The following is a 10,238-nucleotide window of genomic DNA, read 5'->3' on the forward strand; positions in this document are numbered from 1 at the left end:
GATAAAGCAGAGGCAGACCCACTGACTCTTCAGCATGCCCCCCATCTTCATTCCTCTCCATTCCTGTTTTTATTACTTTCAGCAAAGAGAATTCCGTTGGCTTTCCCCATCCACTTTCCTAGTCCCTATTTCTCTTAGGAGGGTTTCCCACAATTGACAGAAGAAGGGAGAGGGAGAAAGCCATAAGGATCCATACAGACAGGCCTTGAAAATGACCAGCTGGTCCATTTCCCTACGTGATTCCAAGGTCAAGATATGCTCACACTCCAATCATTCTGAATAAACTGTTAATTGGCTGCATTTCTCTAGGGAAAGCCAGGGTAAATCCCAGTGAATGGGCTCAGGTGGTAATTGCTCTCACATGCACACTGTCTGTAAGTTCCTGGATATTCTGTCCGCATTCTCCTGGGCAATCATCTGTGACACAGAAGAGGTGAGTAACTCAGTCCCTATTGGGCCCTGGAACAAACATTTAGCAATGACCTTCCATATTCAATACACCACTGTTTTAGTTTGCTAAAAGCTGTCAGGAGCAATATACCAAAAATATCATGGGAATTTGTTATGTTAAAAACTTAGTGTCCAAATCAAGGCACGGTCAGAGAAGCTGTCTCACCAAAGGGCGGCTGCTGGCGATCCTGGACTCCTGGCACGTGGCAGGCACAGTGGCAGTGTCTGCCAGCTGAGTCTCTGCCTTCTCCTCCAGGTCCACTTTCTTCCCGAGTTCGGCTGTGGGCAATCAAGCACACGCAGGACAATGCCTATCTGCTGGTCTCTCCTCTCCCGGCCTTGTTACTAATTCTGCTTTGGGCTTTTCCGTCTGTGGCTTTTCTCTCTCCCAGGTCCTCTCTTAGCTCCTGGGTTCCCTCTCTCTGTCCCTGGGGCTTTTTCTCTGCCTGTGTGTCTCTGCAGGTTTCTCCCAGATGGTCCCAGTAAAAGGATTAAGACCTACCCTGGTCAGGCCCTCCTGAAGTGATCTAATCAAAATGTCCCTTAACTGAGTCTAATCAAAAAGTTCCATCTACAGCAGGTTTACACGCACAGGGATGGATTAGCTCCAAGGACATAACCTTCTGGGGCCCACCTAGCTTCAAACTGCCACAACCATGGTAAGCAATGGAGGGGTCCAAAGATGTACAAGACCACCCCGACTCCCTGACTTGGTGTCCAATAAGAGGGCTTAGGAGTTTACACGGCGAAGCAGGGTCATACATTTTAAGCACCAAGTGTTCTGTGATCACTCTGAGCTATGCTAATAGGTCCTTGAGCCTCTGGGGTAGTTCTACTACTTCCTTTTTGGAGCCATTATCCCCATATATCATTGAAATAGGCAAAGATTCCAATAGCCAGAGTCTAAACTACATTTCTCAGATGACCTCTTATACCTGGAAGCAAGACAGAAATCCTCCCTCCAACCATGAGTTCTGATTTTTAGCTAAAAAATTATGGCCACTGAACACATGAGTAGCTCACATAACAAGGTGACTGACTGTTCACAACTCTATAAAGATGATTAACAAGGAGCAGGAGCCTCTCGAGCGAGGTTGTCTGAACTATGACTTGGCAGATGTTTTTGATGGCCCTTGCACTGCTTTCCTTTCTTTTCATTAATATATTTTGTACTCATCAAATGAACAGCAGTGAGTAAGACACAGTCTGACCTCCCGGAAGCTTGCATGACAGTGTGGTAGGGAAAATAGACCAATAAATAGGCAAAGAGGGGAAGCAGCCACAGCCTTGGATGTGCTTCAAAGCAATTCGAACTTGACTCCAATGGTACTGAGAGTCGTTGCAGAGTGATGAGCAGAGAGGACCCGATGTGCACTTGAGAAAAGTCACTCTGGCTGCATGGTGAAGAGATTGAAGGAGGCAGGACTGGAGGACACAGGCAGATAACTAGGGGGTTTACAAGTCATTTCAGGGATTACTGCCGCATAAAACTCCATTGAGCGGGCTTTGAGTTATTGAGAGCTGGAAGGATGAACTGGAGCTGACAAGCCAAGAAATAACTACCTCTTGGGAAAAAAATAAAGCGTGTTACAACTTGAAGATTAACCTATATATTTGGACCTACATAAATAAAAAAGGCTCAAAATTGGCTAAAGAGAAGAAACCCTGACTTGATAATCCTGAAAGGCAGATAATAAAACATTCCCTGGAATATTTATGTAATCTAAAGCTTCTTTAAAATAATTTTTAAAAAAAATTTTTTTTAAACATTGCCTGGCATTTAACTTTGGAATGTGACTTTTTTTTCTGTTTGTATTTGTTGTTTTCTGCCATCAATGTAATGTTTTTGATTTTGCCAACATGAAAATATTCCCTGAACTACACCACACTGGCTGGAACAGTGGGCAGTGGGAAAGGAAAAGCAAATAGCAAATGAGCTGTTGTGTGAGCAGATGGGAAAGCAGAGACTAACAAAAAGTCACCTATGAATGCTGTACATAAATGGCCTCTTAGTCCCCCTAGGCTGTGGACATTGTCACTATCAGAAAATTCTAGAGAGGCTCTGCAGCGGCTTGCTCGGTCGGTGGCGGTGGGGTCTGGCTGCGGACGAGGGGTCAGTCCAGCTTTGGACGAGGGGTCGGTCCGGCTTGGGACGAGGGGTCGGTCCGGCAGCAGACGAGGGGTCAGTCTCACAGGGGTTGCACGGTTCGGCTGACGGGGTCGCCCGGAGAAGCAGGCGACAAACTGGGGACAAGGGAGGCCAGGCCCTTGTCGGGGGCTCTCAGGACTGGAGGGCGCACGGCAGAAGAACTACCGCGGAGACGAGGTAAACACGCAGGTCCAACTTTACTGAGGACGTGGCTACAGTTTTATAGGGGCTGGGGAAGGCTGATTGGTCGAAGCTTATGCCATGTCCTGATTGGTTGCCGCAAGCAGTTACTGGGGAGAAAGGTCGGTGGGAGGTACTGGAAGGGGGAGGGGTGGTGATTAGGGATTGGCTGTTGCTGTTGCCGGGGGAAGTGGCAGGGTTTAGGGATTGGTGGCTGCTGTTGCTGGGGTAGAGGGCAGACTTGAGTTTCCCGCCTTGTGCCTGGCTGTTGCTGCTGTCGGCGGGGGGAAAAAGGGCAGACTGGAATTTTCCGCCCTGCGCCTGTGCAGGGAGAAAGAAGAAGGGTGTTGCCTCATAAGGCATCGTGTGGCGCTATCCGGGAGGAGGGGCAGCCGCGGAAGCATGGCTGCCAAGAAGGGGAGACCCGAGGGCACTCTGCACCCATGCCGAGCTCCCTTCAGGGGTGGCGGTGAGACCGACCAGCCACCCTATTATGGGGGCAGCGGCTAGGAATTAGGCCTACCGCGGCTGCTCCCCTGCCAGGCCAGCAAACCCCACTTCAGCCCGAGGAGTGACCGCAAGGCTCCAGTTGACTGAGTGGAGTGTGTGTTGGTGATACCACGGAAGGCTTTCAAAAGCTCTCCTTTATCTTTACCCACTCGTCCCAAAGCTGCCTGGCCCCCTGTTCCCACTGTCCTCGTCTATTGCCTGTATAGGAGGCAGTGGTGATATAGGGCATTGTGTAAAGTAGTAAAGTAACAAGGTTTGGGGCTCTAGTGTCCCTCCATCCTCTACTGGAAGAGGGAGGCTCTGAATTCATTTCCTAGAGAAAAGAGGCTATTTCTGGTTCTCCACTGTCCATTCCAAGACTTAGTCCCAGCACCCTCTCTAAAGCAGTTTGATATGGTTATGAATTCCAAAAATAGATATTGAATTATGTTTGCAATCTGGTCTGTACCTGGGCATGATTAAATTATGATTAGGGCTTTGATTGGGCCATGTCAGTAGGGTGTTGAGTACCCACCCCTTTATCAAAGACATCACAGATAAAAGACATGGCAAAGAACAGAGCTGGAGTTTTGACAGTGGAGTCTTGAGCTGGAGCCCCGGGAAGTGAACACACAGAGGAGCTTGGTCATGAGGAGAGAGAATCAAGCCCCTGGGAGAGAGATAGGAGAGACTATTCCCTGGGATAGTCTACAGCTGGCCTTGTGGAGCAAGGCAAAGCCTAGAGAGCCTCATAGTCTACAGCTGACCTTGTGGAGAAACCAGAAGTGCTGAGCCTGGGAAGAAATGAACCCTGGAAAGAGAGGAACCCAGGAAGCCTGGACCCTGGCAGCCATGGGCAGCCATCTTGCTCCAACACCTGGCAAAAGACTTTGGTGAGAGAAGTTACTTACACTTTATGGCCTGGTATCTGTAAGCTCCTACCCCAAATAAATACCCTTTATAAAAACCAACCGACCTCTGTTATTTTGCATCAGCACTTCTTTTGCTGACTAATACACTCTCTCAACACAATCTCTCCTTCTGAAAATCAGGCATCCATTCTTGCCACCTTCTTCACTTCCCTCATCACTGCCATGGAAGTTCCATGCAGAAGAGTCTCCCAATTTCCTTAACAATTTCTGCAGCTCCTTCAGTTTTCCTTCCCATCCACTTCAACCTCCACACTGAGTCTGACACCCTGAGCTCAGTATCCTCAACCCCTACAAGTGTCATCATCTCCGATCCACTTCATCCCAAGTCCACACATTAGACTACGTTTCTACACAGGTCCAGTTCCCCTCTATGAGCTCCAGTTCTCCCTCTCTGATTACAACCTCCAGAGCTTTTCCCTCTCCTGTTCCAGCAATCCGCCACCATGACTCTGGTCCTTCCCTAATCTACTGGCCATTAATCTCTCCTCATGTCACAGGCTGTATCCTAAAACCACCCAACCTCTATCCTTCTGCCTTTTCCAAGACCACTGTCAACGCTCAGTTATTCCCATCATCTCCCAGTGTCCTCTAACCTGCTCTCAGTTTGCTGAGTGCTGATGAGGGTCTTGTCACTTTCATGTTTTCCAGCCCCAAATGGTCACTGCTCTTGTAAATGCCATGTTGCATTCCTCATACAACTGCTGTGAACTTCTTCCACACTCCTCAAGCCCCTCTCATCCACCATTTGTCCTGTTTTAGTGAACGACCTTCTCTGCTTCTTTACTGAAGTTGTCATGTATAGCACCTTCACTTGGATTTTCACAGCACTTGAGTGGAACTTGTCTAAAACCCATCCATTGCTCTATCTGTCTTTGATGAAATTCACTAGTTGAGGGGTGGACTGACTTGTGAATAGGATCTTCTAAAATCCTTTTTAGATTGAAACAGAATGGGTCTCAATCCATATTGACTGGAGGCCTTATAAAGAAAGAAAATTCAGGCACAGTCAGTCAATAGAAGTGTAGCAGTTTGATGTTGTTTATGAATTCCAAAAAGAGAAATTGGATTAGGTTTGTAAACCGGTCTTTTCCTCTGGGCATATTGGAGTGTTTTGGATTCAGAGGTTTCATTTTTACTTGATTAAATAATGATTAAGGCTTTGATTGGGCCATGAGAAGAACACAGAGGAATTGGCTGGAGTCTCGATGAGGGAGCTTTAATGCTGGCGTCCGGAGAAGTAAATACACAGAGAAGCAGATACATGAGGAAAGAGAGAAGGCTCCATTAGACAGAGCAGAGGCCCCAGGAAGAGAGACGAGCCGTTTGCCTGATTGTTTACAGCAGGCCTTGTGGGGAGAGTAGAACAACTGAGCCCAGAGAGAAACAAGCCACGGGAGAGAGACGAGACTTATCCCAGCCTACAGCTGATATTGGTAGAAGCTGGGACCACAGAGCCTTAACAGGAAGAGGAAGGTTGAATCTTTGCAGACATTGGCAGCCATCTTGCTCCAACATGTAGCAACAGACTTTGGTGAAGGAAGTAACTTACGGTTAATGGCCTGGTAACTGTAGGCTTCTACCCCAAATAATACCCTTTTATAAAAGCAAACAGATTTCTGGTACTTTGCATCAGCACCCCTTTGGCTGACTAATACAAGAAGCTAGAAGTCAGTAGAACCTAGAAGTAGGAGAATGAAGTGAGAGAGAGGGGTCAGCCATGTGACGAAGGACTGACGGAAAGCAATCACCAGAAAGTGACAGAGTTTACTGTCACTTGCCTTGCCAATGCCTTGATTTTTGAGATATGAGATAATTAATTCTTGTTGTTTAAGGCAACCCATCACATGGCATTTGTCATAGTAGCCTGGTAAACAAAGACAAGGATGTTTAAAAAAATACAAACCTGATCCTTCTATTCCACTGCTTCAAACCCCTTAATGGCTTCTCAATACTACGAAGATAAATGTCACAAATGGCCCTGAAGATACTGTTTGCCCAGATTCCTGCCTCTCTATGTAGCCTCATTGCTTGCTATTCTTTTTCATTGTCTCCAATCCAGACTTCTTCTTTCAAATGCCAAAGTCCTCACCACCTCCTGGCCTCCAAACCTCTCCTCCTCTGTAAGCTCCTCCAAGGCAGGGACCACAGCTCACTTGCTCACTGCTGTGTCCCTGGACCTGGCCCAGCGCCTGGCGTGGGAGCAGAGCGAGTTGGGTCCTAATCTCCAGGGGATGAGTACAAAGACGGGACCCAGCAGAGGGGAGCAAACCTCTGAAACAGACACCCCTCTGACTCCCTTCTCCACAGGCCCCCCAGTCTTGATCCCTTGCTGCTACTTCTACCGTCTTTGCTTAAGTCTTAGCCAGCATCATGTAAACAGATTACCATGAAACTGTTGACAAGGTGCCACTTTAGCAGAATGTGCTCAGAGGATGGAACCTCTCTGCTCACCTCCCACCCCTGGTATCCCCATCGGCTGCTTTCTGTGTTCTGTGTTTTCTCGGTGCATAGTGCATTCTTCGTTGTATGAGTGAGGCAAAGTTCTGCAGTTTCCCCTATTCCTCACCCTCTTCTCAATGTCCCCAGAGCATATGATCACCACGTACTTCCTGCAGACCCTCCCCCCTTCTCAAGCTTAATCTTGCTTACCTTGGCTCCATCCCCTTCGCCCCCTCCTCATCTTTCTATCGTCCCTGCTCCTTTCCCCTTAGTCTCCAAATGTCTTCCCAGCCTTGACAGAGGGACTTGGGGGACATTCCTTGACCCTCCAACCCCCTCCATCTCTCCTCCCTACTTTCCCCTCCTCAGTAGCAAAGTTCTTGAAAGAGCCGTCTCTGTTTGCAATGTTCATTTCCTCCCCACCCACTCACTAGTTATTGTTTTATTCGTTCACTTTTGAATAGTTAGCATATGTACACAACATAGAATCCTAAATGTTCCAAAAGATACACAGTGGAGATCTTTCTTCCACCAGTCTCCCTAAGCCCCAGAGTTCTCCCTAGAGCCGAGGTTTTTAACCAGGGGTCCGCAGACCCCCAAGGGGTCCATGGAAAGATTTCAGGGTGTCTGTGAGCTTGAATTGATAAAAAAAGGGAAACGGACTTTGGCCCAGTGGTTAGGGCGTCCGTCTACCACATGGGAGGTCCGTGGTTCAAGCCCCGGGCCTCCTTGACCCGTGTGGAGCTGGCCATGCGCAGCGCTGATGCGCGCAAGGAGTGCCCTGCCACGCAAGGGTGTCCCCCGCGTGGGGGAGCCCCACGCGCAAGGAGTGCGCCCGCGCCCACACTTCCCGTGCCGCTGCCGACAACAGAAGCGGACAAAGAAACAAGACGCAGCAAATAGACACCAAGAACAGACAACCCGGGGAGGGGGGGGGATTAAATAAATAAATAAATCTTTAAAAAAAAAAAAAGAAAAAAAAAATAAACATATTATCTTTATTTTCTCTCACCTCTAACTGAAATCTAGCATTTCCTTCACTTATTAATGTTTGTAATAAATAAATTACAATAGCATTCATTTCCCCTGACTGGCAAAGGGGCCCATGGAACAGAAAAGGTTAAGAACCCCTGCCTTAGAGGCAACCACGCTTTCCAGAGAGCATATATATTCTTGTTAGTATTTTTTATACAAACAGGGGAATGTACATGCATTTTCTACCCTTTGCTTTCTTTCACTTAATATATCTTAAGGAGCATTTCATGCCAATATATCCAAAGCCGCCTCATTCTTTTAAATGGCTTCCAAGTTTCCACTGTGAGGACGTAGCATACATTCTTTAACCCACTATCTCCTGCGGACATTTAGAAAGTATCTGGTCCTTTGTTCTCATTAACATGTTGTGACAAGTATCTCCGCACACATAGGATCTGGCTCATGTGGGAGTGCATCTGTAGGATAAATCCATAGAACTGAAATTGCATTTTGCACTTTAATATTAAATTGCTCTCCACAGACGTTGCACCAATTCAGCCTCCTCCAGAAATGTATGGGAGGGCCCTGTTTCTCCTCAAACCTTCCAAACCATTGTTTTAACAAATGTTTTCCCTTCTCCTCTTTTTTTTTTTTCCCAGCTTAACAGGTGAAAAGTGTACTTTTAATTTGCGTTTCTTTTTATAAATATGATCAAGCATTTTTCTTAAGAATCATTTGCATTTTTTTCTTCTGTGAGTAACAGTTTCTATCTTTTGCCCATTTTTCTATTACACTCTTGGTCTTTTCTTAATTTCTAGGAACTAGCTTTGTAAGAAAACTAGTGCCTTGTCTGTGATCTGTATTGCAAATATTTTTAGTGGCTCGGTAACCATTTGCAACATTATTCCTGGCCCAATAAGGCAAATAAAATGCATTGGTAAGTGGGCCGTCTTAATTATGAAATCCAAAGACCCCTCCGTGCGGCCACTCCCCTGTCTTTTCAGCATTCGACACTGCTGAGCCATTCTTCTTGAGCTCTCCTTTTCTGGGATCTTGGATCCTCTCTGGATTCTCTTACTTCTCTTACTCCTTCACTGACTTCTGGTCATAAAAACCTCGGGAAGGAGGACTTTCAACGCTGCCCTGGCAGGGTGATGCGGTCCTTCTCCATGTGCCTTCCCTGGAGGTTTTGCTGGAGGTTTTCCCAGCATCCCAAGTCCAGTGGAATGTGCTACTGCCATGTCTGATGTATTCGCCAAAGGGATGCTGATGCAAAGTAACAGAAATCTGTTGGCTTTTACAAAGGGTATTTATTTGGGGTAAAAGCTTACAGCTCTAAGACTGGGGAAAGTCCAACTCAAGGTACCACAAGAGGTGCTTTCTCACCAAAGTCGACTGCCACCTGTTGAAGCAAGATGGCGGGCATTCTCTACCTGGTCTCTCAGGGCTTCCTATATCAGTCTCTGGCACAGGGCTTGTTTCTTTCCAGGCCTTCTCAGCTACTCAGCTGCTCTGTTCTCTTCAGTTGCAAACTATCAGGCAAATGACTCATCTCTCCCCGGGGTCCCAGGGCCAAACATGACAGAGTTCTCTCTCTCCTAAGAGTCTTCTTGAGTGTCTGTTTATAGCAGCCCACCAAGGGGGCGGGGACTCAACCAAAGTCACACCTGCTGATGTGGTGCAATCAAAAGCCCTAAATGGAAACCTTTGAATTTAATACAATCAAAGGATGTCACACCCAGAGGAAGAGATAAATTTACAAGCATAATCTTTCTCTTTTTGGGATTTATAAATCATCTCAAACTGCCACATCTGAGCCCACGGCAGGATCAAGATTTTGCTCCTTGGCTATCCTTTTTTATCCCCTGTATCAAACTCAGGGTGTCTAAAATCAGTATTACCCTAGCTCTCTCAAACTTGTTCCTTCCTTTCTCATCTCCACTGGGCTCTGACCATTCTCACAGTTTTCCTAGACTCCCAGCCTCAGCCTCCCTGGCCCACGCTGCTGCCAAGTCCTCCAGAGTCTTCCGTGGATGTCTCTTCCATTCCCCCCGTCCTTTCGAGCGTCCTGCCATCACACTTGTCAGCACCCCACTTACAACCTTCTCTGGGATGAATCTGCCCCCTCCTCCTGCTGAAGTCCTGCCCCTTTAATCTCCCTCCGCTAGGAAGCAACAGTCCCTCTGGGAAAACCACCCTTTTCCTCCTCAGGGGAGGACTCTGCGCACACCTAGAGCCCACTCAGAATTCAACCCGGATCCAAAGGCATTTCCAAAAATGAAAACAAAAACGTTCCCTTTGCGGCTTTTATTTATTTATTTTAATATTTCAAAACTTTGTTGATTTTCCTTTTTTTTTAAAGATTTATTTTATTTATTGCTCTCCCCTTCCCCACCCCCCACCCCAGTTGCCTGTTCTCTGTCTATTTGCTGCCCGTGTTCTTCTTTGTCCACTTCTGTTGCTGTCAGGGGTACGGGAATCTGTGTCTCTTTTTGTTGTGTCATCTTGCTGTGTCAGCTCTCCCTGTCCGCACCATTCCTGGGCAGGCTGCACTTTTCTTTCGCGCTGAGCGGCTCTCCTTATGGGGTGCACTCCTTGGGGGGGGCGGGGGAAGGACACACCCC

The sequence above is a fragment of the Dasypus novemcinctus genome, chromosome 15, assembly GCF_030445035.2.
Source record: "Dasypus novemcinctus isolate mDasNov1 chromosome 15, mDasNov1.1.hap2, whole genome shotgun sequence".
Classification (NCBI taxonomy): Eukaryota; Metazoa; Chordata; class Mammalia; order Cingulata; family Dasypodidae; genus Dasypus; species Dasypus novemcinctus.